Below are 26799 nucleotides of genomic sequence, written 5' to 3' on the forward strand. Positions count from 1 at the left end.
AGATTGTCTACTCTCCGCTCTGCACTCTCTCCCCAGGCTGTGAAATTAAACTTGACACTTCACAGCCTGGGGAGGGAAGAGTGGAGAGGAGACGATCAGGCTAACAGATTGCCTGCACGGCCCCCCCACCTCGGCTGCAGCTTACCGGCTCCCTCCCTTGATTTCCCGCCGCTGGTCGCGGGTCCACGCCACCTTCCTCCTCTCTTGTATCTTCCGCGGAGTATGTTGGGCAGGTTTAATTAGGGTGCCGCTGGCCTCTCTTCTCGCGCGAGGCAGGGGCCAGACAAAGCTGACAGGCAGCCGGGAGCCTGTGAAAGCCCGGCGGCCGGCGGCAGCAGGTGACATAAATAAGGGGACGGGGCCTCACAGAAAAGCGGCCCCACAACCATTCGGCCCACCGGGATTCTTCCCACCAAAAATACCTGCCAATCAGCCCCTGTCCACATTTACTGGGAGTGTATTCTTGGTTTACACACAGAGGATCCCCTCGATAGACACCCACACTTCATAATAGTATTAATATTACCTTTGGCAATTTTAGGTATTTTTCTTTGTTTGGCACTGTGATCTCCCACAATTCCTACATTATTTTTCTAATGTCAACATCATAACTGTTGTCATTGTGGAGTAAGGCCCTCATTCAGAGCTGTTCGCTATTTGCGTTCGTTCGTTCAAAAACAAGGGGTGGCTATGCAAATGATCCGTTCGCACATTGCAGTCTGTTCACACCTCTAAATCTGAACGAGCGAGCAAAACATACGCTCGTTTATTTCTTAAAAACGCCCCCTGGCCGCTCGCACCATACATCATGTCCGCTATTTATTCGATTAAACGAGTACATCGAACAGGATATGAACTGCTCGCTATTCTTGTGGTTGGTTTTTTCAACCGCTATTTTGCGAGCAGTTCTGAGTTAAAAAAAACCAAGTGACGTGGTCATTGAAGCTGCTATATTAATTATGCACACCCATAAAACGCCCATTTTGACCTTTAAGCACGCCTGCGAACGGATCTCCACTCCCCGTTTTCAAGCACCTTCCCCTGTTACCACCCACATACGCCTCATTCTGTCACTCAAAATAGCAGGCACTCGCTATATTGCGTACAAATGATTTTCAGCTGCACTGACTGGTTCGCGCATGCATACTAAAAACCGTACGCATGCGCAGATGTGCGAACATCGCTCGGAACGAGCGTACTGCCGCTAGTGAGAGGCTCTGAATGAGGGCCTAAGTGCTATGTTTGTTGACACAGTAATTGTCGACATAAGCCTGCATCCCAAAAAATGTATCCCAATAAAACAGCTGGGTTGATGAAACATATTCAATATGCACATTATTTAAAGTAGAGGTTGAGTCTCCCATATCCAAATATTCTGAAATACGGAATTATTTTGGCATGACTGAGATAATGAAACCTTTGATTTTTAGACGGTTCAATGTACACAAACTTTGTCTAAGGCACAAATTATTACAAATATTTCATAAAATTACCTTCATGCTGTGTGTATAAGGTGTATATGAAACATAAATGAATTTCATTTCTGTACACAAAGTTTGCTTGAGCCACAAACCAATTTAAAATATTGTATAAAATTACCTGCAGTCTGTGTGTATAAGGTGTATATATAGAACATAAATGCATTGTGTGTGTATATTTGGGTCCCATTTCCAAGATATCTCATTATGGTATGCAAATATTCCAAAATACGGAATATTCCGTTATCCAAAATACCCCTGGTCCCAATCATTTTGGATATAGGAGACTCAACCTGTAATACTTTTCTCAAACATATTTTAGCTAAATCCATTCCTATAATGTTTGATACAAACAAACCCTTCATTTTACCACCTAATGTTGTTCCCACTATTTCAAAAAGCAGCATATTTTTTCACATTGCTAAGAAATCACATCACAACTGGGTGGTGTAGTTCTGCAGTACAAATCTGAGTCTTCTTCACTAGCTCTGCCAAATTATTTGATACTTTTTTTTCCTACTTGTGATGTGTTAGTGGAAATAAATGAAATGCAATCAAAGTTAAAATTAAAAATATATTTAAAAATATATAAAAATAATAAATATAAGACATACGTTAAATAGCTTCTAATTATCATTTATCTTGCTCATTCTAAAATATGATAGGAAGAAGCTGATTGCTATTGGCAACTTTTCCACTTGGGGTATATTTACTAAAGTAAACTTTTGGCCACTTTTGGATGAGTTTGGTTTTCAGTGTCTAAATAATTAATTTACTTACAGATGATTTTTACCATATGTTTTTTTAAACAATGTAAAAATCATCTGCTGGTAAATGTGTAATTTAGGGGTATATTTACTGAGAGTCGATTTCAGTCAATTTTTGGTCAATGTTTGGTTGACTTTTGGTCGATTTGTGTTTCAGTGTCTAAATCACAGATTTACTTACAGATGATTTTCCATCATATAAAAAATATTGTAAAAAATCATCTATTAGTAAGTTTGATTTAAACCCTGAAACACAAAATCGACCACCTTACTTTAGCACACTGTATAATACTCTCAGTTTTATGCAAGCTACTGTAACCATTTGAAACTGTAACATATGAAGTGAGTTCAGACAATGTCAGCCTGAGTCAGGTCATACCCTAAATTAAACTGTTGGAAAAGCAACTAGAGAAGCTGAAGGAGGAGACGCTCGCGAGCAGGTCTAAATTAGGCCCTGAGTTGCATAATAGATATAAGCACACTATCCACATATAACTGTCCAATCAAGGTCACCCCTCTACCACCCTACACCACCTTAGTCTGTAGAGAAGCAAGCTCAGTAAAATTACTAGCATTCCATAAGGGAGTGGCAGTGTTTATTCCATGGAAACATAGGAGCTTAGATACCAAATTCCAAATCTGCACAGCTTGCATGAAAAGGGAGATTCAACACCGATGCTCCCTTGCACCTAATAAAGCTTGGAGGGGAGAGTTACTCGGGGCTGTCTGAGGAATCAGTAGGAAATGCAATGAGTCCTCAGCCACATCTTATGGTGTGTACATGCTAGATGATATTTTGCATGATTTGGCCGATTCCGAAGCATTGGAACGACAAATCGTGCATTGCCCACTAATGATAATGATGCCGATATGCAGTCCCATGGGTTGTTTGCCGTAGCCTCAGATCTTACCTATATGCTGTAAAATCTGGCAATCTCATTAACGAGATTAATGTCGTTGGTAAAATTGTTTGTCAGATTGCACAGTTTACAGTATTCAAGATACTGTTTCCTAATGTCCAGGAGTGCCGAGGAGTTGCCGGGGGCATTCAAGGGAAATCATTGACGACATTACATCTTTTGTGAGTCATCTAGTGTGTAGGCACCTTAATACTCAGGATCTCAAATTAGCCAATTGTGCCACATAATAATGAAAAATAAATAGAGGCAATGCCAGGCCTCCCGAGGCTCAGGACCTAGTAAGCACATTGAGCCTTATCCAGGCATGATGAACCACCAAGATCACAGATGATATAAGACTGTCTGTTTTATGGAATCGCAACAAGGTGAGGTACATAGGAGACTGCTAAAAGACATAAAGAAACTTAGGTTGAACCATCATTTTTATTAAATTAACTTGGTCAGTAATACTAAGGGGTAGCCTGCACCAAACATGGGACCTCTCTCAATCTGGGGCTGTATGCTAAAGGGAACAAAATCTTGAGAGTCAGTAGAGACCTGTATTCCCAAAATTTTTACATCTGTCTAGCACTGCAGTGGCAAGGGTGGAGTCGCTGGATGACAACATATAAATGTTTTTCACAAGTAATAGTAAGGACCTTGAAGGCAACAAAGCCATTCATTAACTGGATAACATTTTGCTTTAGTCGCATTCAATGAAACAATCACAGAAGAGGACTCTTCCCCATGGGAAACATATAAATATGTGAACAAGTGGTGGAGATTCACTGAAGCAGACTGGTTGGACAAGAACCCCATCTGGCTTGATGGATTTTACTGTAGTGATGATGGCCTGAAACAGCTGAATCTACAAAATCTTAGCTAAAATCTTGGCATCATTAGAAAGTAAGGATATGGGGAGGTATGAGTCAAGGAGATTTGGGTCCTTACTGTGCTTAACAACACTATAATAAGTGCCACCAACATAGAGGGAGGAAAAGACTCCTCAGTACAAAGGTCTATGTATAATTTTAACAAGCGGGGCCCTTAGAATAAGGCATGTTTTTTATATAATTCCTTATGAATACCATTGAGCACCGGAGCCATGCCTACTTTGCTACAATCTCTTCAACAGTAATTAAGGTTATATTTACAAAAGTGCAGGGTTTTAGAAGTGGAGATATTGCCCATAGCAACCAATCAGATTTTAGCTATTATCTACTATAAGGTGAATCTGATCAGTTGCTATGGGCAACATCGCCACTTCTAAAAACTATACACCTAAAGCTGCATACACACACAACGGTTTTGTTACCAACGGTTTTATGAACGATTTTCTGAAGATTTTCTGTCAGATTTTTTAAAGTGTAATGAACGATTTTTTTGAACTACATATTATTTTTGCATATTAACTTAATGAAAATCGTTGAGTTGGCCAGTCTGACTGAACTACAAACTACAAACGTGAACATGCATGAACGATAATCATTCATCGTTTTAACTCAGAAAGTGAACGATTTTTTCAACGATTGAACGATAAACAATATCGTTAACGATAATCGTTCAAAAAATCATTGTGCGTATGCACCTTTAAGGTGCATACACATGGTCAGATTTGTCAGATGTGTCAGATGAACGATTGAACAATTGAACGATCTGAATGATCTGAACGATTTGATGAACGATTTGACCAACGATTTGAACGATTTGAACTATGAATGATTTTTGACTGCATTAAAATGACTGAAATTGTCCAAAACTTACTGCAAACACATCAGATGTCAGATATCGTTATCTGACTATCGGGAACACGCATCGTTCATCTTTCAGACATGTCAGATATGTCAGATTTTTGATTGAACGATTTTTGAAATCGTTATCGTTCAGATCTGAAGAAAAAGCTGACCATTAGAGTGTGCAGGACACATACCATGGAATCGGTCAAGGGTAAGATACAACCTGTACAACAACTTGTTATGTATCTAAGAATTATTCAAGCCCTTCATCATGGGTTGGGTACGGTATGTAATACCAACAGTCGCGATGCCTTCTGTCAAAATGCCAACAGCAGCATCATGATGCTCGGTATCTTGACAGGGGTCATGTAAGTATATTAACCCTCCCCCCTTCTCCCCTAACTCTCCCTTCTTGGTGCATAAACCTAACCCTCCTCAATCCGCATCCTAACTAGGGATGTGCACCGGACCATGTTTGATGGATTTGGATTTGGCTCTGATTCATTGTCCAGCTATGGATTTGGATTTGGATTGGCCAAAAGTACCGTAACTGGATTTTTTTTTTTTTTTACAAAAATGTGCAAAAAAGCTAAAATCACATATTGTGGGCTTTTTTTGTTCCTAGAGTATTATTATTATGCTCATTAACATTGATTTCCAGTCATTTACAGTCAATTTATACCACTTTGCAGCTTACAATATTGTTTCCACCATTATTGGCCAAAGGCTGCAGTGAGCTGGCTGTGTATACAAGCACCATCGCTTAGTAACCAGAGAGATATTGCTCTAGGTGTCACTTTGCTTATACAGTAAACACAGAGGGCTACTGCCCAAAGAGTCATGGTGCTTATACAGTACACACATATGGATACTGCCCAAGGAGTCATGGTGCTACTGCTTATACACACAGAGGGCTACTGCCCAAGGAGTCACAGTGCTTGTATACAGTAACAGTACACAGTGGGATACAGCACACATGCAAAAAATTATCTTATATTAATTTTTTTAATTTTTTTTTATACTTTTAAAATATTATATTATTATTTTTTCTTTTATACTGGAGCAGATGGGCAGTACTTTAATCAGCAGCATACATCAGCACACCAATGGATTCTGGAGTCTGGACACAGGCTACAACAGACACTTTAATTAGCAGAGCAGCACAGCATACATCAGTGTGCAATCTTCCCCCTACCCTACAGTCACTTAACAGACAAGCCAATGGAGTCTTTTGACAACTTTGCGGAGCTCTGCGCTGTGTGCATGCTAACTAACAAATGGTGCAGAGTCCCAGGCCGAACATCATCCAAGCATATAGAGGCTGAACATCATCCAAGCATCGCGAGAATCCGACGTCGGGAGGATGACATTCAGCCTCGAAGTGGGATCCGAGTCAGGCGGTAACACACGAACAGCGGCTCGGGAGGACTTGGATCCCTGCTGTTCGGAGCAGTTCGGATTCCACAGCTCATTCCTAATCCTAACTTTAACCCTCCTTGTTACTGCCTAAACCTAACCCTCCTCTCCTGGTGCCTAAACCTAACCATCCCCCCTTAGTGCCTAACCATAACCACCCCCCCAGAGGTACCTAACCATAACCTCCCCAGTGGATCCTAACCCTAATCTCCTTCCCAAAAGCCTAACCCTAACCCCCTCTTGGTGTCTAAACCAAACCCTCCCCCCCACGGCTAACAGCTGAGACGTTCGTTTGGGATGCCATCTGTCAGGATTCTTGCATCAGTATATAGGCTGGTGACGGGATTTAGCCACCTATGGTTAGTCCTAGGTCGGGATTCTTATGCCAGGATTTAAATAGACAGCATCCAGACCATCTGTATTATAACTCCATCACCTTCGACATACGATAAAACATAAGAATTTATCAGCTCCCACTGAGCATCAGTAAGGGGGTGAATGAAATCCTACTCCCATTGAGTCTGAGAAGGTGACTTAGTAAAGCTGGAGTACAGAAGGTAGCGTTACCAATAGGAGATATCACTTTTTCCAATATCCATCGTTAAACGGTTATACAATGCTGAAGGTGGGGCCCTATACCAGCCCTGGAGTCTGGATACTACTGAAAAACCAATACCTTATCTTATACAATATTAAAATGTCTTGAGGATGAAGGGAATACATTGCTTGCAGAGAGTAAAAGGAGTATAGAGAGACAGTAACAAGGTCATCCTGCCACAAGGCCACCAAGTCTTTAAATTCAGGATCAGCCTTGAAAGTGCTGGGATAGAGAGATGAGTAGTTGGGAGAGAAATATCTTTATGGTAAGAAATCAATCTGTCCCAGCCAAGATACTTCATAGGATAACCAAGATTTAGTGTTAGACAATAACATGTCAATAAGGAGTGGGAAATTAACATCAAATCCCATGGAAATAGAAAATGGGATCTGGATACCTAAATACTAAAGAGAAGTCAACTGCTGAATATATGGATACTTAAGGCCTGATTCAGAGATGGACAGAATTGCAGAGCCGCACACTAGCAGCTTTGCAATTCCATTCATCCTAATGCAAATGCAGGAGGTGTCAGACATCTTCTTGCTGCATTTACGAGCACCACCATTACCATTGTGACCGATGATTGCGCTGCTTTCTCCTTTGGTCAGGTGGCGGGAGCTGATGCTTCCAGAAGCCTGACCGGGTGCTGGTCACTTCAGAGGCCAGGAATCTGCATCCTCCAGTGCAGACCCTGGCTTCATCCCTCCCAGAAAAACAGGGGTGTCACGCCCCAATTTCCAGGAATGGTGACAAGCCACGCCTCCACTCTGCCCCCCAAACAACGTAGCATAGGGGGTCTGTGAGCGTAATTGCAGGATCCATTATGCACATGTGCGGAACGGTACAATTGTAGGCTCAGATCCCTAACTATCAGAGATGTACGTTCATCATCGGATGAACATACATCTCTGAATCGGCCCTTAGTGCGGAGCAATGGAAGCCTAGCTTCCAGAATATTAATAGGTAAATCATATGCTTTAGTCACGTTCAACTTATAGAAAGATGCCTTGCTATAACAATTTAACCACTCGTGTAACCTTGGAAATGAGGTCAGAGACTCCTTAGCAAAAAGAAGAACATTGTCTGCAAACTGACCTAATTTGTGAGTTGTATCCCCCACTGTCACGCCTGGAAAACCCAAAGTAGCATGAAATTTAGAAGCAAGGGGTTCAATCGCTAAACTAAAATTAATGGAGAGAGGGGCAACCTTGTCTCGTACCATTAGTGATGGGGAACGCACCTGACAGAAAACCGATACAAAACACCCAAACAAAGAGAGCACCATAAAGGGCTAATGGGGAAGAAAAAAAGGGTCCCTGAAAACCAAAGGCAGAGAGGACGTCACTCTCATACAGCCAATGTAACCAATGGAAAGCCATCTCAGCATCAAGGGATAGCAAAACAAGGCCTGTCCCTGATGTCGAGAGAAAATCAATGAAAACAAAAAACCCTACGGGCATTATGTGAGCTGTGTCCGTGTGACATGATCCCCATCTATATCCTATTCTTTTATTCCTCTTTACTGTTGCTGATATTTTTTGGTTTGTACAGTATGAACAATAACACCGTACCCTCTGAGATTTTGTATACTGGAATGTAATTACCCCACCTTGGTCCTTTACTCTTTTCATACCACACACGTTGTTACACACGGATGCCAGAAGAAGCAGGAGACAAACATTACAATTAGAAAATGGGTAAGTACAGTATGTGGGAGAACTGGTAGAACACTACATACCAGGTCACATATTTCAGCAATACAGCTATATATAAGTCTTACCCGATGTAACCTGAGAAGTTAGCACAATTTGGACAATAGAAATCTGCAGATACTGTATTACTATAGAAGAAGCAGGTGAGATCAGCACACAAGGTATAGGACAGACACAGCAAAATGTGAGTATATTGTGTTTACTTTATCTATATATTGCTGTGGTTTAGTAGCAGATAAGATGAACAAATTATAATGAAAAAGCTATGTTATAAAAAAAAAAATTGTACTTTAGAGACTTTATTACTAGTTGTTTCTGTGTTGAAATACACAGAATAAACATAGTGTAAAGCACATAAATCAGGATTGCAATGCAAAGCTCTAGCTGGATATCTGATGCTTATATTTAACGATAGGATATGTAAGACCCTGATAAAGTCCCTACATACCTATATTTTTAAAACCAGTGAGTTCCATAGGTCCATCATACCACCAGCCATGTTTAAGATGGCATATAAAAGTCCCACCCTCATGATCAGGCGCCATTTCACACAGGAGAGTGGAGGGTGTGAGACTTGGGGCCTGATTCAGCACGGTTAGCAATTTTGCTCACGCACGCACCTGGACGCTGTGAAAATATGCTAATGAATCCCACCACAGCACAATAAGCTGACACCCGGCACTACATAATGACGTCCACTTCACTTTACTCAATATACAGCGAAAACATTGGTAACATCGAGTACCATCTGACCCACACACACAATAGTGGTTGACCTGACCCTCACGCACAAATTGCTAAACTTCCTGTGTGCATCTAAAGCTCTGGCTGCGTCTTCCATCGCAGGGGCTTAATTATGCACGCCCCGGTAATGGCGTTTGAACGCACTAGCCCACCTGCGTTTCACTTACCACCCCCCATCACCACCCCCAAATGGTCACTTCCTGTCAATCAATGTGTAATGAAACTGTGCTCCCTGCAATCGTTACCCAATCGCAGTGGCCGGTTTGTGCAGGCGCACTGCAATGCATGCGCAGTGTGAAGCAATTGACCGGGTGTGTGCGAATTCCCTGCTGAATCAGGCCCTTGGATCACAGAGTTGTAAAATAAATGCCTTTAGCAGGCCATCAGGGCACCATTAGTGTACCATTAGGACTAGGAGTCGTAGGTAGAAGTACAAATAGTGTTAAAGTAGTAGCTGGAGCAGGTGCCTGGTGACTGTAGGCAGCCTCATTGTCGGTGCCAATTTTAATTGTCACATACACACAGGGCCTCATTCACTATGGCGATTGCAGCTGCGAATAGGCACACAAATCTGCTGTGAAAATATGCTAATGACTGCAATCGTAAATCCAGTACAGAGACGCCCTAAACCGTCATAGAGACGCCCTCTACTACTTCCACACATCCGTAATATTTTGCAATCCTGCGTATACTTTAGGAACACTGAGGACCTGATTCAGACCCGTTCGCTAGATGCGATCGCTCGCTCTGAGCGTATGGAAATTCGGCTAAGTGACATCAGGGCAGCCGCTCACAGGACAAGTCATAAGCACTCCCACTTTGTTTTGGTGAGCGATCTCTTTTTCTTTGTAGACACCCACCAGCCTGTCTATAGATGACCACTTGCGTATGTCATCTCCAGGAAGTGCATGAAACCATTGGTACATTGAGCACCATCGGATGCGATCGCAGCACTTGAGGTTGACTATTTTACCTTGTCGCAAGCACTGCGAGCACTTCAGCGTATATTTCTAGCAAGTGACGTGTCCTATGACGCTGGCTGTTAATTATGCATGTCTCTGAAATGGCGTTGAAACACTCAGGCACGCCTGCGTCCGCAACTCCACTCCCCCGTTACTACTGCCCTGCCCCGGTTACCAAACACAAACAGCCTCTTCTGTCACTCATTCCTCTGGGCAGTCTTTGCAGGGCGAGCGAGAGTATCCCGATCGCTCGTATTAGTTTGCGCACGTGCACTGCGAACTATACACATGCGCACAATTGCTAACATTGCTAGCAACGAGCAATGCAGGTCTGAAACAGGTCCTGTGTACCATCAGCCTCTCACGCACAAATACAAAAGGTCTGACCTTACTCAGAAATTCCTAACCTCGTCGCACACAGTGAGTACCCAATCTGCATATGCTGTCACAGTGGCTAATTTATGCACAACCTTGAAACAGCGTTCAAATGGACAGGCACGCCTGCCTATCTCTGACCACTCCCCAGTCAACACTCCAAAATGCTTATGTACCATCCCACCATCTGTGATGGCTTTGTATCTGCGTGAGTGATCGCAGTGCATACTTGCCTACTTTTAAAAAAGCATTTCAGGGAGATTGTGAAAGCAGCACCTATGAGCGAGTGTGACAGTGGGCATTTACTGTTAAATCTGAGAGGCGTGTCCTAAACCTGACTTACATCCAAATGTAAACCCAGCCAAATGCAGTTAGTAAGATCTGTTTGTTGATGAAAACACACTAATACTATTCAGAAATTCATAGGGATCATTGTGCCTTATAATAACCAATGCAAGGAAATTACACTAATGATCCCATTTGAATGTATATATCTCTGTTTTTTAATATAACAGCTTCATAATGGGGGTAAGGATGAAATGAGGGAGATTGCTAGACTCTTCAGGGAGACAGGGAGATTGCTACTATTTCAGGGAGTCTCCCTGACAATGAGGGATAGTTGGCAAGTATGTCGCAGTGCCATCGCAGTATTAACATAAGTTCGCGCACTGCAGTATGCACCGTAGGCCAATTTTGCATGCGCTGTTGCCATTGTGATCTGTAATGAATCAGGCCCACAGACTGCACACTCACACACTGCAGTGCAAACAGGCTACTTTCTATGTGTGATGCTGTTGATTTTATTTGTTTGTTTGTTGAAGGGAACCAGCACCTTTTTTTTCTCTAGGAAATCTATCACTGCAGTATACTATATTGCTTATCTGTGCAACAAATGCTCTACTGTATCTGAGGCTGCTGCACTCCCAGAATACCTCTTTGTTTTGAGTTTTTTTCAGTTATATAAAAAATTGCAATTTTTTTCTGTTGCTGTCTAAAATTAAAATCCTGCAGTCTTTTCTAAGTGATTGAGAAAAATATAGTGCGTACGACAAGTGTGTGACACGGAATTGGTATTGGTTCGATTCCCGGCAGCGGCAGCCCGACATCAGCAGAGATCCCGGCAGTGGAAGCCCAACAGCGCTGGAAATCACGATCGTGGATAGGTAAGTATTGTCTAACCTAACCCCCCTAACCCTAACCCTCCTTAGGGGTGCCTAACCATAACCTCCCCCCCAAGTGCCTAACCCTAATCCCCCCTCTAAGTACCTAACCCTAACCACCCCCTTCCCCGCCGCCTAAACCTAAGTCCCCCGGGGGGGTGCCTAACCCTAAGTCCCCCCCGGGGTGCCTAACCCTAACCCTCCCTCCCCCTAGCCTGACCCTAACCCTCCCGGGGGGGTGCCTAACCCTAAGTTCCCCCCGGGAGCCCTAAATCTAACCCCCCCCCACAGCTGTCCGCTCGCGGTGCCCGGCATCACTACGATCGGGATGCCGGTCGCCGGTCTCCCGGCATTGGGGAAGTGCCGGGCATCTACATCTAGACGCCCGGCATTTCACCCTTGCCGGGATATGACAGTCGGGAAGCCGGCTGCCGGTATTTAGGCAGTCGGCTTCCCGATTGCATACCTGTGACACAATGCATATTATTATTCTGTGTGCATTGGTGTACCCATCATCTGCACCCCAAAGCAATTATTAGAAAGGAGACCTGATCCCCTAGTGGGTAAAACAATTGCTAGTGCTGTTTGTGTAAAAAAAAAAAAAGAAATTACTGCAAAACAAAATTACAATATCATATTTTCCTTCAAGTGTAAGTGACAGTGCATTCACCATGAGATGCAGTCAGGAAGCCGAATGTCGAAATGACGATCACCAGCTTCCTGACTGTTTAATCCAGACAGGGGACTAATGATAGGCATCGAAATACCAACGCCTATCATTATCCCTACGCCGGGACCCCGATGCCCGGCATACTGAATGAAGGTAAGCTGGGCGGTGGGCGCGGACAGCCGCATGGGGGGGTAAGGTTTCAGGGCTCGCTGGAGGACTTAGGTTCAGGCACCCCCACGGGAGGGTTAGGGTTAGGCACCCCCTGAGGGAGGTTAGGGTTAGGCTAGGGGAAGAAGGGGTTAGGTTTAGGCACCCCCTGAGGGAGGTTAGGATTATGCACACCCCTGGGAGATTTAGGTTTAGGCTGCGAGAATGGGGGGGTTTAGGTTTAGGCAGTTAGCCGGGGGTTATGGTCAGGCATCCCTAAGGGAGGGTTAGGGTTAGGGGGGAGAAGATTCGGGTTAGGTAGTGTACTTACCGATCAGGATTTTGATACCTGCCGGTCTTCTGGTGTCAAGATTTGAACTGCCGGGCAGACGTCCGGCAGTCATTCATACTGATCTTTTCCCCATCATCTATACACCCAAACAAGTGTAAAAAAAATTGTTTCTTGGCTGGTGTCAAAAATAAAACCAATCAGGGATAATTTGATGGAAGAGCAGGCGCAGCAACCAAGTACAACTGCTGCGGCTGCTGCCAGTCATAGTACTACAACATGTAGTAAAGGTCATCAAGGGGAAAAAAGTTTAAGAAAGGGCACCTAAAATGTATGTTTTAAATCTGTTTTATTAAGAGTTTTCAATATGTAGACAAGGTTGGTACAATCCATAAAAGAGGTAAGCGGTGAAGAAGAAAGAAAAAAACACTTAGTTACATTATTGTAAAGAAACAATCACAATCTCAATACATATATTCATGCCTTCTATGCATAGAGAACAATAGAATGATGTAACCTAAAGCTTATAGTACAATTTAGAGAAGCATAGTACACATTTATGCATGAATAAACCAGCAATAAGACTAAATATCAGTCTGCAGTATGCGTGACATGAACTGCTGACTGATATTTAGTCTTATTGCTGGTTTATTCATGCATAAATATCAGTCAGCAGTTCATGTCACGCATACTGCAGAATGAATGAAAGCGGAGTGGTGAACATTCCTAACAACACAGAGTAATAGAAATCTTATCAAAGCGAGATTAATACCACCAGACACAACAAACCAATATATAACTGCATATATGTAAATAAATACATAAATACATAGATAGCTATGTACACATCAACATACACACACAGATGGAAAAAAGCATATATAGGAAAAGAGGGGGAGGGGGGGATGAATGGAGAGATGGAAGTATATTTACCAAGTAAAACAAAAAAGAAATTGCAATAGGACTGCAATAGGACTGTTACTGAATAATTAGTAAGAGTTGTCGATGAAGAAACCATTCTTTAGAGTTAAACATCTGAAGGATTTGTCTTTGCTCCTCAGTGGGTAGAATTTTTATATTATAGACCCAGATTCAAACTGTTATAAAATTTAACCACTCCCACATCTAAATCAGGGACAGTAGCTCTTCGTTCAAAATACAGAATCTGTAATAATTTTACTTTCACTTCTCCTAATGAAGGAGAGGATATGGAGACCCAGTGACAAAAGTTCACCTTCCTTGCACTGTCACTATTGTGGTTAGTAAGGGTATTAAAACGTTTTTATCTGTACCTAAAGACCAATTAGAATAATTAGCACAGAGACAGGCTAGAGGATCAGGGCGGAGTTGAAGAGAAAAAAATTGATTAATAAAGTAACCAGTTTGTGCCAAAATCTTCTACTTTTCCAACAGTCCCAAAGGCAATGGAAAAAAATTGCGTTAGAGATCTAACATTTAAAGCAATTGCCTGGGTCTCCAACAACTATATGTTTATGTTGTATAGGGGATATATATGCTCTATGCACTGTCTTAATATGTACTTCTTGTAGATATGTGGACTGTAATATCTTTAGAGTAGAGTCAAAAGGGGTAAATTTACTAAAGAGAGAGTTTTCAGAAGTGAGTTTTTTTTTAAGTGATTTTGCCCATATCAACCAATCAGATTCTACTTAACATTTAAATAGCACCTTCTAGAAGATAATAGCTAGAATCTGATTGGTTGCTATGGGCTACAACACTTTTAAAAATCACTTCTAAAAATTCTCACTTTAGTAAATTTACCCCAAAGTGTCCATTGAGATGTGATGTCCTGTATAGAAGGAATGTCTTTCTGCCATGGGATCAGAAGATTATCCAGTGCTGAGGAAGTCTGCATTTTGACAAGGTTTATATATAAAATCTAGTCTTGTAGGAGATGGAGGAGGATCATTTTAGTAAAGAGCCAATAAGGTCGATAGAGGCAGTGTCCACAAAAGGGGGAGGAATAGAGTTGATAAAATGTCTGGTTTGTAGATTCATATAGAATTCCCTTTGAGGAAGTTGGTATTTTTGTTGCAGAGAAGAAAGAGAGAGCAATGAACCACCTAGATCAAAGACTTTGGATGTTAAGTTTAGTTCTTTATCTCTCCATGTTAGAAAGGTAACATTGTCTAGTGTACGAGGGAAAGAAGGGTTTCCCCACAGAAGTATGTATACAGTACTAGTAAAGGATCTTGAGAGTTGCTTATTGAGTCCAATCCAAGAGAAATAAGTGTCTTTGAATATTATATGATTAAATAAGTTTGATGGAATATCAGAGGACTTAGAATGTAGTAGGTGCTTGTTTCCAAAACCAGTCTTTTACATAGCAAAAATAGACAGATCAGGAAAAGGAGGATAAATCCGGGACCCCTATCCCACCCTCTCTACTAGTTGCTAATAATTTAGAAAATGCAATTTTGGGGTTTTTGATTTGCCAGAGAAATGTAGATGGTACTCTATTGAAGCGCTAAATATTAGATTTAGACAGAGAGATAGGAAGCATTTGAATAAGGTAAAAGATGTTTGGGAAGATTAAAATTTTAATAACTGCATTTCTGCCTAGTAGTGAAAGGGGCAAATGTTTCCAAGTCTCAAGAAAAGAATCAGTCATATTAAGTACAGGAGTAAAATTTAGGTTATAAAGCTGTGAGAGAACAGAAGGAATATATACTCCCAGATACTTAATATGAGAGGGGGCCAGTGTGAGAGGAATGGAAAAAGAGGTGGGGGTGGGATTGGGGGTAACTTTATTTAAAAGTAAAAACTTTGATTTGTCAAAATTGATCTTATATCCAGAAAATGAACCAAAATCGTTAATGATGCGGTATATTTCTGGTAAGGAGCAATGAGGTTTGGTGAGAAATAATAAAATATCATCCGCAAATAGGGCGATTTTGAGATCAATTTTGCCAATAGTTATCCCTTTAAATATATTAGAGGAACATAGGGCAATAGCTAAGGGCTCAATAGCCACCACAAAAAGAAGCGGAGATAGCGGACATCCCTGCCTAGTTCCTTTTTGAATGGGGAAAGGAGATGATAATAGCCCATTACAGGAGACCAGGGTGGTAGGCTGCTGATAGAGAGTTTTCCGAATGTCTACAAAGGGCTTCAGGAAACCAAAATGATCCAGAGCGTTATAAAGGTGTTATCATAAAATAAGGTCAAACGCCTTCTCAGCGTCTAACGAGAGGATCATAGATGTGTCAGAAGTCCCAGAGTCCTTGACGTGTTGAATTGTGAAAGAACTCACCTGAAATTATCCACCGAGTGTCTACCCATTATAAAGCCCGTCTGGTCTGAGTGGATGATATGTGGCAAAGTATATTTCAGTCTTACAGCAAGGATCTTAGTAAATATTTTATAGTCGAGATTAAGAAGAGAGATAGGCCTATAAAACCCTGGATTAGACAAATCTATCCCTGGCTTAGGCAATGCATTGATAATTGCAGCATTAATATATAAAGGTTTTGTGTTAGTGGATATGATTTGATTTTAGAAAGTGGCTAATATTTCTCCCAAACTGGATTGAAGGATTTTGTAAAAGTCTCCACTCAGACCATGCTCTAAAAGTTTTATGTCCTCCATAACTTCTATAGGAGTTTGCAAGGCCAAAGCCATATCTGGGGGGGGGGGGGGTAGAGATGGGAAGGAAAGAGAGTCCCAGATGGGAGAACCAGAGCCAGGCATCTAAAATTTAAATGATATTTCAGAATGTTAAACCAAAAAAAAAACAATAAAGGGAAAATTTACTGATATAAAAACATAATCTTGCCAATGTGCCATACACTACATGCAGTGGCAAGGAAAGACTCACACCATGGTCTTCTTTTGCACATGGTGGTCCTGCTACTGCTGTTTCATGCCCTACAATGCCTATTGCAGTAGCTGGTGCCAAACACAGACTGGAATCTTCTGTAACCGTGTAAGCAACAACTTCTTGCTCTGAGTCTAGATGTCTTCCAAAGCCCTCAGCCATTCCTCTCCTACTTACAAAGCCCTCAGCCATTCCTCTCCCATTTACATCTCTGATCTCATCTCCCTTCACTCTCCTGTCTGCCCTCTTCATTCAACAAATGCATGCCGCCTGTCATGCCAATTGATTACTTCCTCCCACTCCCGGCTCCAAGATTTTCCCGTGCTGCTCCCCAACTTTGGATCTCTCTCCCGCTTCCCATCAGACTATCCACCTCTCTTCAATCCTTCAAACGGGCTCTGAAGACCCACTATTTCATTAAAGCCTTCCAACTTTCATCTGCTGCTACATACTCCTTCCTCCCTGCCCACCCCATCTGTGTCACACCTGTTTGTCTGTCCCTCCCCTTTAGAATGTAAGCTCTTATGAACAGGGCCCTCTACCCTCTTGTGCTTCTCCTTACTCTACTTTCATCTACTTCTTACTCTCTACCAGGGCACCTAACACTTGGTTGCTTTGCATTGTTGCTTATCTGGGTGTTATGGTCGCGAATGTAGCAATGTATATTATCCATGTCCTGTATTGTAATGTATTGTACTGTACTGTACGTCACTGTACATCAACCTGTTTATGTACTTTGTAAGGCGCTGCGGAATACTTGTGGCTCCATATAAATAATAATAATAATAATAATAATAATAATAATAATAATAATAAGTTACCTTTAAAACATGCAAATCAGTGCACAAAAAGAACACTAGGGCTGAAGAACAAACTGTGTGATCACAAATTTCATAGATCCCTGAGGAGAGTCTAAGGGTGTCCACAAGTGCTACAGTATGTATGAGTTTGACTTTGTAATCATTGTCATGCTGGGATACAGTCAGTGTCCCGGTCCAGGGGATGCCGGCTCATAAAATACTGGCATCAGAATCCCGACACCGGTTGGAATCTCAGTGCCAGCATCCCAACCGCTGGTATCCCGAAGGTAAGCTGTGGGATTAGCGGGAAGGTTAGGGGGGATTTAAGTTGTTATAATTAGGCACTAGGGGTAGAGTTAGGGTAAGGTACTAAAGCGGGAGGGTTGGGTATAGTGTGCGGGAAAGTGGAGGTTATTTTTAGGCACTATGGAAGGAGGCTAGTTTCAGGCACCGGGCAGGAAGGTTTAGGGTTAGGATAGAAAGAGGAGGATGGGTAGGATACCAACCAACAGCTGTCAGTATCCTAACCCTCTCAGGATGCTGGCATCAAGATTTTTACTGCTGGGATCCCGTGCCCAACCCGTCATGCCTGGGCATAAGACCAAAAAAGCCACTCATGTGGAATTATTTTTACCCAAATCCTGACAACATTTGTCAAGCCATCTGTACCATTTGTGAGTCCAAAGCAACCACAGCTAGGGATATTTACCATCTGGGAACCTCCACCCTGTTATCTCATTTGCAGAAATTTCATGCAAATTATTTGGGAAAATCACACAAATCCTGTAAAATAATAACAAGCAGTCCAGCATCAGCCACCAGCAGCATGGATAGATCCCAGCACATGCAATCTCCACTGCCAATACCTACCTCATCAATCTAATAATTGCAGGTAGTCCTCCTGCATCCAAGTTGCAAAGGCTAACTGACTCCTCCCTTATCCAGGATTCTTAAGAATAATCCTTGTGGGCTAGAGCTGTTGCTGATGCTGGGGGTGAATATTCATTACAGATGGGGACCAAGAAGACTAGTAGTTTCAACTATCCTTTGCAGTAGGAAGCAAATATGGAAACAGCCATCTTGTTGCAAAATAGATCACTGAAGCCATGACAGCTGTGCTAGCATTATATCTACATCCATTATCTACCATCAATGCATCTGGTTTTAGACAGATAATTGAGGTCCTATATCATCACTACCAAATTCCATCTCAATTCCAAAAACCTTATTCATGGCCTAGAAAATGCTATCATGCCAAGTAACCACTTAACTACACATATGAGGACAAGCAGTAATGGTCAAATGAAAAGTTACATGATTGTGACAGTCCACTGAGTATGTGTATCACCTTCAGCAGCAGGAGTAGCAGTATCTATTACACAATCACAGGCAGGCTACTCTCTTTATCACTGGCTTTACTATGATGCATAAAGGTGTCAACCTGTTGGAGAACTCAGGGATGTGATAGCAAAATGGCTTACACCACTAAGACGCTCCTCAGAATTTGTAATTTCTAATAACAAGCCTGATTCAGTACATTAACGCAGCTCAGCAGTGAAAATATGCTAATGAATACAATAAGCAATGCACTTGCAGCCCAATATAAGGACGCCATACTGTACCTTGCAAGTCAGCACAAACATTGGTAACATCGGAGCCTCACACACCATAATGGCAGGCCAGAGCTTACTCACAAATTGCTAACCTTCCGGCACGCTATGAGACCTCACACTGCGTATGCTGTCGCAGTGGCTAATTTATGCATGCCCTCTTGAAACTGTGAATAGAGTCTAGGCACACTATGATTCTGTCACTTCCTCTTGATGTTACACTTATGCTGTCTAAACCTGTTTTTTAATGCCCGAATGGTTCTCCCTACTTATTGTAGTGAGCAAGGGCATTCTAAAACATAGTATGTTGATTTGCAGTTTAGAAATTGTGTAATATGGAAAGTGAGATGTTTGGAAGTGGATATAGGGCCTGATTCAGCAAGTAACGCACAGGCGAGAGAGCACGCACTTAGCCAATGTTTTCGCAATGCGCGTACACAAACTAGCCAGTGCAATCAGGCTATGGTACGCAGACTACAAACAGTATGGAAGCAGACCCTTCCGATAATGATTTACAGGAAGTGCCGTTTGTGGGTGGTGACAGGGGTTCGGCAAATGCAGGCGTGCCTGTGCATTGGGACACCATTATAGGGGCGTGCATAATTATGGGAGTGTGGCAGCATTCACAGCCATACCGTAAGCGCTACACAGGAAGCGGGCAAAATCCTGCGGTAGGTCAGGTCAACCACTAATATGCTAATGGATCAGATGGTTCTCGATGTTACCGATGTTTATGCTATCTTGCGTACTGATCAGGCTTTGAGTAAAAGGAGGTGGGTGGTTTAATATGCCGCTGGGCATCTGCATCTTGTGCTGCAGTCTCCGTGCGTATGCATTGATTAGCATATTCTTGCAGCGGACAGGTGTGTGCGTTCTCTCCTGTGCGTTCCTTGCTAAATCAGGTCCATAATCTTTGTACTATTATTCTGAATAAAATTACATGTAAGGCACACTGAATTATAACAATTAAAGCATCCAGACGGTTTTGTTGATGACCATGAACACAATGGTGGGTTGTTCTTTTCTTGCTTTAGTGCACTAGAAGCTAAGATGTTTTTAAGATTGTTATTCTTTATGAATACAACATTGGGGGTATCTTGTATACAGCCTGACAGGATGGAATCTTGTTTAAGAATATAATAATTTGACTTTATTTTTCTGTTTATTTCTCACGATTTGTTATAAAATTTTGATGTAAAAGGGATCATTTCACCATTTGCATCACTCTTTCTGGTTCCTTTCTTATCAGATGTTATACTTTATTTCAACTCAGGACCTTTTACACTTACTAATTTTGGTCTATATAAGAAAGATGTATAAATCTTTGCTTCCTCCAAAGAGAGTCTGGATATCCCAACTTCCTAAAACTATTTATCATTTCTTCCATCTGTTTTTTAAACTCCTCATCTTTCTCACAATTCAGTCTCAATTTGATTTTTTTTTGTATATTTGTTACCCAAGGGCGGTAATAAATTATTATATAATCCTACTGATTTTTTATAGTTAGTGGCAATCACACTATCATCATCTATAGAAAAGGACATGTCCAAATAATCTATATAATCCAGACTGAAAGTATATGTGAACTTTAAATTAACAGTGTTAGTGTTTAAGTAATCAACAAAATTCACGTGCCAAATCAAAAACCCCCATTATTATTATCATTTATTTATAAGGCGCCACAATTGTTCCGCAGCTCCTTACAAAGTACATAACCAAAAAAGTGACTAACAGTACAATATTAATACAGTGGAGGACAAGGTCAGGTATAATATACTGTTACAGTTCTCGCACGGTTGTGTAAGACCTTTAGAGCTAGGGAGAGAATCTTCTACCAATAAAAACCATCCACTGTTCACTTAGTGATTTATTTACACACCGGTACTTAGTTGACCACATGGATTTACGCCTCCAGCAGTAGAGGCTTACACAACCAACGAGAGACTGCAGGACTGCTGACTAGAAACACGGCTGAGGAGTGGCCGTCCTTCCTGTACTGGTACTAGCTGGAGTGAAGCTGCAGGTGATAAGGAAAGGAACAGATGTGAGTGACAGGATACTCTAGCAGTGGCAGATGATATGGTCTCTTGAATGTCTTGGGACTAGGGCAGAAATGATGAGGACTGTAGTGAGTATTGCAGGATTACAAGACAAGACTAGACAAGACAAGAATGGACTATGACAAGACTGACAGAGAAACAAACAAGGACTGGACAGGCAAGATACATACTGTACAAGAACTAGACAAATAAGAACTAGACAAACAAAATGCGGACAAGGACTAGTGGCTGAAGTAACAAAGTTGAAGGTATGGCCTTGAGAACTGGGGTGCAAGAGGAACCTAAACGATTTGGTCTTGCAAACTGTGGGGCGGCTATGACAGCCGAGATGAAAATGCAGGCTATGATGTGGCCTTGCGAGCCATGGTGCGGCTATGACAGCCGAGATGAAAATGCAGGCTATGATGCGGCCTTGTGGTCCGTGGTGCGGCTATGACAGCCGAGATGATATGCAGGCTATGATGTGGCCTTGCAGTCCATGGTGCGTCTATGACAGCCGACAAGGCTATGATGCGGCCTTGCAGGCCGTGGTGCTGCTATGACAGCCGAGATGAGATGCAGGCTAAGATGTGGCCTTGCAGGCCATGGTGTGGCTATGACAGCCGAGATGCGGCTTTAGAGATGATATGAAATGCACGCTGAGGTGTGTCTGGAGCAATATGGCAGACAGATGAACTCAGGCACGACAGGATCAAAGACAGGAAGCAGACTGACATGGCTTGGCTGGACTTTGGAATGAAAAGTGCCACAGGCAGAAGCAGGGTATATTCCACAGGCTAATACTAAACAGACAGACAGATGCAGGACACTGGAACTGTGGAACTTGGGAGACCGGCAAAAGTTCAGACTTCAGAGAGACATGCAAACACTGGTTGTTAGACAGTCTAAACAGCATGAAGTGAAAGGCTGGCTGAAACTTAAAGGAAGCAGGGTCCTATCAGAACCAATTCCTGGAAAGTAATTCCTAATCAAAGGCATGTGTGTACCTGCTCTGCAGAGAGACAGCTAGTTAATTAGTGAACACATGAAACAACACACACAGACAAACATGTATGACAGGCTATGAATTGACACAGACAAGACAGGATTTCCAGCTTCCTGCAAAAAGCCAGAACAAGCACAGGGCATGATGCAGTATCCCAGTAACAACTATGACTGGGAACTGCCACTAAGATGATTTGCTAACTGCAAATCCCACCAGTACCCCTCCCTTGAGGGTGGACTCTGGACACCCCAATGTCACTAACGGGAGCATGAATCTTGGTGTGACAGAACATGATCAATGTTTTTTACGATGTCTCTTTTTCTTCCCCATTTGTTTAGGCTTAACAATGGGGAGCATAATGATGTTACTATCGTCCACAGACATTTCTTCCAAGAATCTTTCATCTGCTACTGGATTGTAGTCAGAACTAGAGCCATCCTCTACAGGCGGAACCATACACTTTATATTAGAAATGGCTTGCTTCACAGATAGAGAAGCGAATGACTTCCGTCTTTCCAAATTCATTGGAGATCCTATCACTGGGTAAGTTAACAAGTATCCAGAGTGGAGATATGCAGGCAGAGTCTCCTGTGGAGATGAGGAGGTAATACAATCTTGAGGAGGTCACAATTTGCTGGCAAGCTGGTCCTTTAAGGCCTTAGAAATTTTTTTTTAGATGGTCTTTCTGAAGCACAAATAGGGCTTCTAGAAGGCTCAACAATAACTATGTCTGGACCCCCAAACCTCCTAAGGACTGCACAGACAAATGAATCAAGATCATGGAGAATGTCATCATTCGAACTAATGTAGGGTTCAGCCCATCTCTTAGCATCTCCTTTAAATGCCAAGAGCAAGACCAGGATTTTGTCAGATTGTGAAAGATCTGGAGGAAGCACCTGGAGTTGAAGCATTAGGTCCTGGAATTGTTCCAATTCCCCATTGAATATAAGGCTATCAGGGTCCTGGTCTGGCTTCACCAATTGAGGATCCCCAGTTGGAATAGATACATTGGACTCTCCGCTTGGAAATGGAACATCAGACCTCTCTTTCGGGGTCTGTAAATCAAACTCCCCTCTTGGTGTCGGTACTTCACACCTCTCCTCTGAGGTTGGTACATCAAACTCCTCTCCTGGGAGCGGTACTATGGAGACCTCTTTTGAGGGTGGTACATCAGGCACCTTTTTTGAAGTCGATACATCAGACTCCCCTCCTGGGCTCCTTCAGGCACCTCTTCTGAGGTTGGTACATTGAACTCCCCTCCTGGGGTCTGGATGACTGGAACTTGTGGGAATCACTTCAGAAGTTGGAACATTGAACTCCTCACTTGAGATCGGCACATCAGACTCCTTTGCTGGAGTCAGTACTTCGGACACCTCTACTGAGGTTGGCATATCGAAGACCTATCCTGACGTCTGGATGACTGAGACATTGGAACAGGAACAGGCAAAATCTGGGATGAGACAGAAAGAAGCAGAATCCGGACTGGGACCAGAACAGGCAGAACCCAGACTGGGACCGGAACAGGCAGAATCCAGGCTGGGACCGGAACAGGCAGAATCCAGGCTGGGACCAGAACAGGCAGAATCCAGGCTGGGACCGGAACAGGCAGAATTCAGGTTGGGACCGGAACAGGCAGAATCCAGGCTGGGACAGGAACAGGCAGAATCTGGGCTGGGACCAGAACAGGCAGAATCCGGGCTGGGACTGGGACAGGCAGAGGAGACCCCTCCTGGGGTAGGAAAATCAGATGTCTCTCTGGTTATGAGAGGTTAATCGAGTTTAATATCGGAAGTTCCTCCTGCGAAAGAACCAACTGAACCCTTTCTAGTACAATGAGAGTCTTTGTTTAATTGGCTCCCCAACTTTAGATTTGGTCCCCTAGTGATGGGACCCCAATAATAAATAACTGGCTCTTTTTGCCTTGGCACCTTTATTGGGAATTACGGAGTCTGCAGCATAAGTAGGCTTACAAGGCGAGTTGACAACTTGACGCCTAAGACTTTGGGGCTGGTCATTTTTCCTGGGTTTGCACAAGAAACAGTCTCCAATAAAATCATCAGCATTCCCACAGTATAAAGAGGCGATTTTCCTTATGCCGTTGTCGCTCACCTTCAGAGAGCTTGGGTCGTAAGTAGCTCCAAAAACCACTACTTTTCTGCATAGTAGCAGCAATAGAAGCAAGTGGCATGGAGTCTGTCACCTTTTTAGTTTCTGTTGGGAAGGATGGAATCATATCAAGGTCAGAAAAATTCCCAAAAAGTTTTTGTACTAACAGATTAGTACTACACGACAAATTCTGTAACTGTTCAGTCTTTTGAAGAAACTCCTGTAGCAACTCAGGATCCATTAATCAAGTTTTAACTTGGGGTGCCATCCAATATTTCTTCCCTGGATGGACTTTTGCAATGCCTAATTGCATCCACTGAATTTTGGGAGGCTTGAATAATTTGCTGCTGCAGCACATCCACACAAGATGATAATCCTAGGAAAGCCTGTAGCAGCAGTGTTTGCATACTCTCCAGGGTCAGAATTTTATTCATATGTCCCAAATCAAGGTTCAAGACTGAGATCTGATTTGGCAGGACCTGAACCGGATTTGACAAAATAGAGACCATGTTGAACACTCCAGTAACATCTGTATTTTGAGCCGGTTATAATGTTACAGTTCTTGCACAGTTGTGTAAGACCTCTAGAGCCAAGGAGAGGATCTTCTACCAATAACAGCCATCCACTATTCCATTAGTGATTTATTTACACACCGGTACTTAGGTGACCACATGGATTTACGCCTCCAGCAGTAGAGGCTTACACAACCAACGAGAGACTGCAGGACTGCTGACTAGAAACACGGCTGAGGAGTGGCCATCCTTCCTGTACTGGTACTAGCTGAAGTAAAGCTGCAGGTGATAAGGATATTAACAGATGTGAGTGACAGGATACTCTAGCAGCGGCAGATTACATGGTCTGTTAAATGTCTTGGGACTAGGGCAGGAATGACCAGGACTGTAGCGAGTATTGCAGGATTACAAGACAAGACTAGACAAGATGAGAATGGACTATGACAAGACTAACAGAGAAACAAACAAGGACTGGACAGACAAGATACATACAAGGACTAGACAAATAAGAACTAGACAAACAAAATGCAGACAAGGACTAGTGGCTGAAGTAACAAAGTTCAAGGTGTGGCCTTGAGGGCTGGGGTGCAAGTGGAACTTAAACGATGCAGCCTTGCAGACTTTGGTGCAGCTATGACAGCCGAGATGAAAATGCAGGCTATGATGTGGCCTTGCAGGCCGTGGTGCAGCTATGACAGCTGAAATGAGATGCAAGCTATGTTACAGCCTTGTGGGCTGTAGTGTGGCTATGACAGCCGAGATGAGATGCAGGCTATGATGCGGCCTTGCAGGCTGTGGTGTGGCTATGACAGCCGAGATGCGGCTTGAGAGACGAGATGAAATGCAGGCTGAGGTGTGTCTGGAGCAATATGGCAGACAGGTGAACTCAGGCACGACAGGAACACAGGCAGGGAGCAGACTGGCATGGCTTGGCTGGACTCTGGAATAAAAAGTGCCACAGGCAGAAGCAGGGTGTATTCCACAGGCTAATACTAAACAAACAGACAGATGCAGGACACTGGAACTGTGGAACTTGGGAGACCGGCAAAAGTTCAGACTTCAGAGAGACATGCAAACACTGGTTGTCAGAAAGTATAACTGGCATGGAGTGAAAGACTGGCTGAAACTTAAAGGAAGCAGGGTCCAATCAGAACCAATTCCTGGAGAGTAATTCCTAATCAAAGGCATGTGTGTACCTGCTCTGCAGAGAGACAGCTAGTTAATTAGTGAACACATGAAACAACACACACAGACAGATATGAATGACAGGCTATGAATTGACACAGACAAGACAGGATTTCCAGCTTCCTGCAAAAAGCCAGAACAAGGACAGGACATGATGCAGTATCCCAGTAACAACTATGACTGGGAACTGCCACCAAGATGATTTGCTAACCACAAATCCTAACATATACATTGCTAAATTGGTGACCATAACACCCAAATAAGCAATAGAGCATAAGCAACTTAGTGTTAGTTGCCCTAGTTGGGAGTAAGAAGTAGATGAAAATAAAAGTAAGGAGAAGCACAAGAAGGTACAGTAGAGGGCCCTGCTTGCAAGAGATTACCTTCTAAAGGGGAGGTGCAGACAAACAGCTGTGACACAGATGGGGTAGACAGGGAGGAGGGAGCATTGAATAGTGGGTTAGGATGAGAACTGGAAGGCTTTGACGAAGTAGTGGGTCTTGAGAGCCTGTTTGAAAGATTGTAGAGAGGTGGAGAGTCTGATGGGGAGAGGGAGAGAGTTCCAAAGGAGGGGAGCAGCATGGGCAAAATCTTGGAGGCGGGAGTGGGAGGAAGTAATCAGTTGGCATGAGAGGCAGCGTGCATTTGTTGAATGAAGAGGGCATGCAGGAGAGTGAAGTGACATGAGGTCGGAGATGTACAGTAAGTGGGTGAGGAATGTGTGAGGGCTTTGTAAGTGAGTGTGAGAAC

The 26799-nt window shown here is 42.9% G+C and overlaps 1 protein-coding gene across 1 annotated transcript in view; it reads left to right on the top strand.

Annotated features, from left to right (window-relative positions):
* The first annotated feature begins 8701 nt into the window (after nucleotides 1-8701).
* Nucleotides 8702-26799, top strand: part of LOC148522938 (uncharacterized) — a 104100-nt gene continuing 86002 nt past the window's right edge. Inside the window, exon 1 of the mRNA XM_088473573.1 lies at nucleotides 8702-8790. The gene's annotated coding sequence lies outside the window, so the exon portion shown is untranslated. The remainder of the gene's footprint in view (nucleotides 8791-26799) is intronic.

This window comes from Taudactylus pleione, unplaced genomic scaffold (assembly GCF_031769625.1).
Source record: "Taudactylus pleione unplaced genomic scaffold, aTauple2 ptg000136l, whole genome shotgun sequence".
Classification (NCBI taxonomy): Eukaryota; Metazoa; Chordata; class Amphibia; order Anura; family Myobatrachidae; genus Taudactylus; species Taudactylus pleione.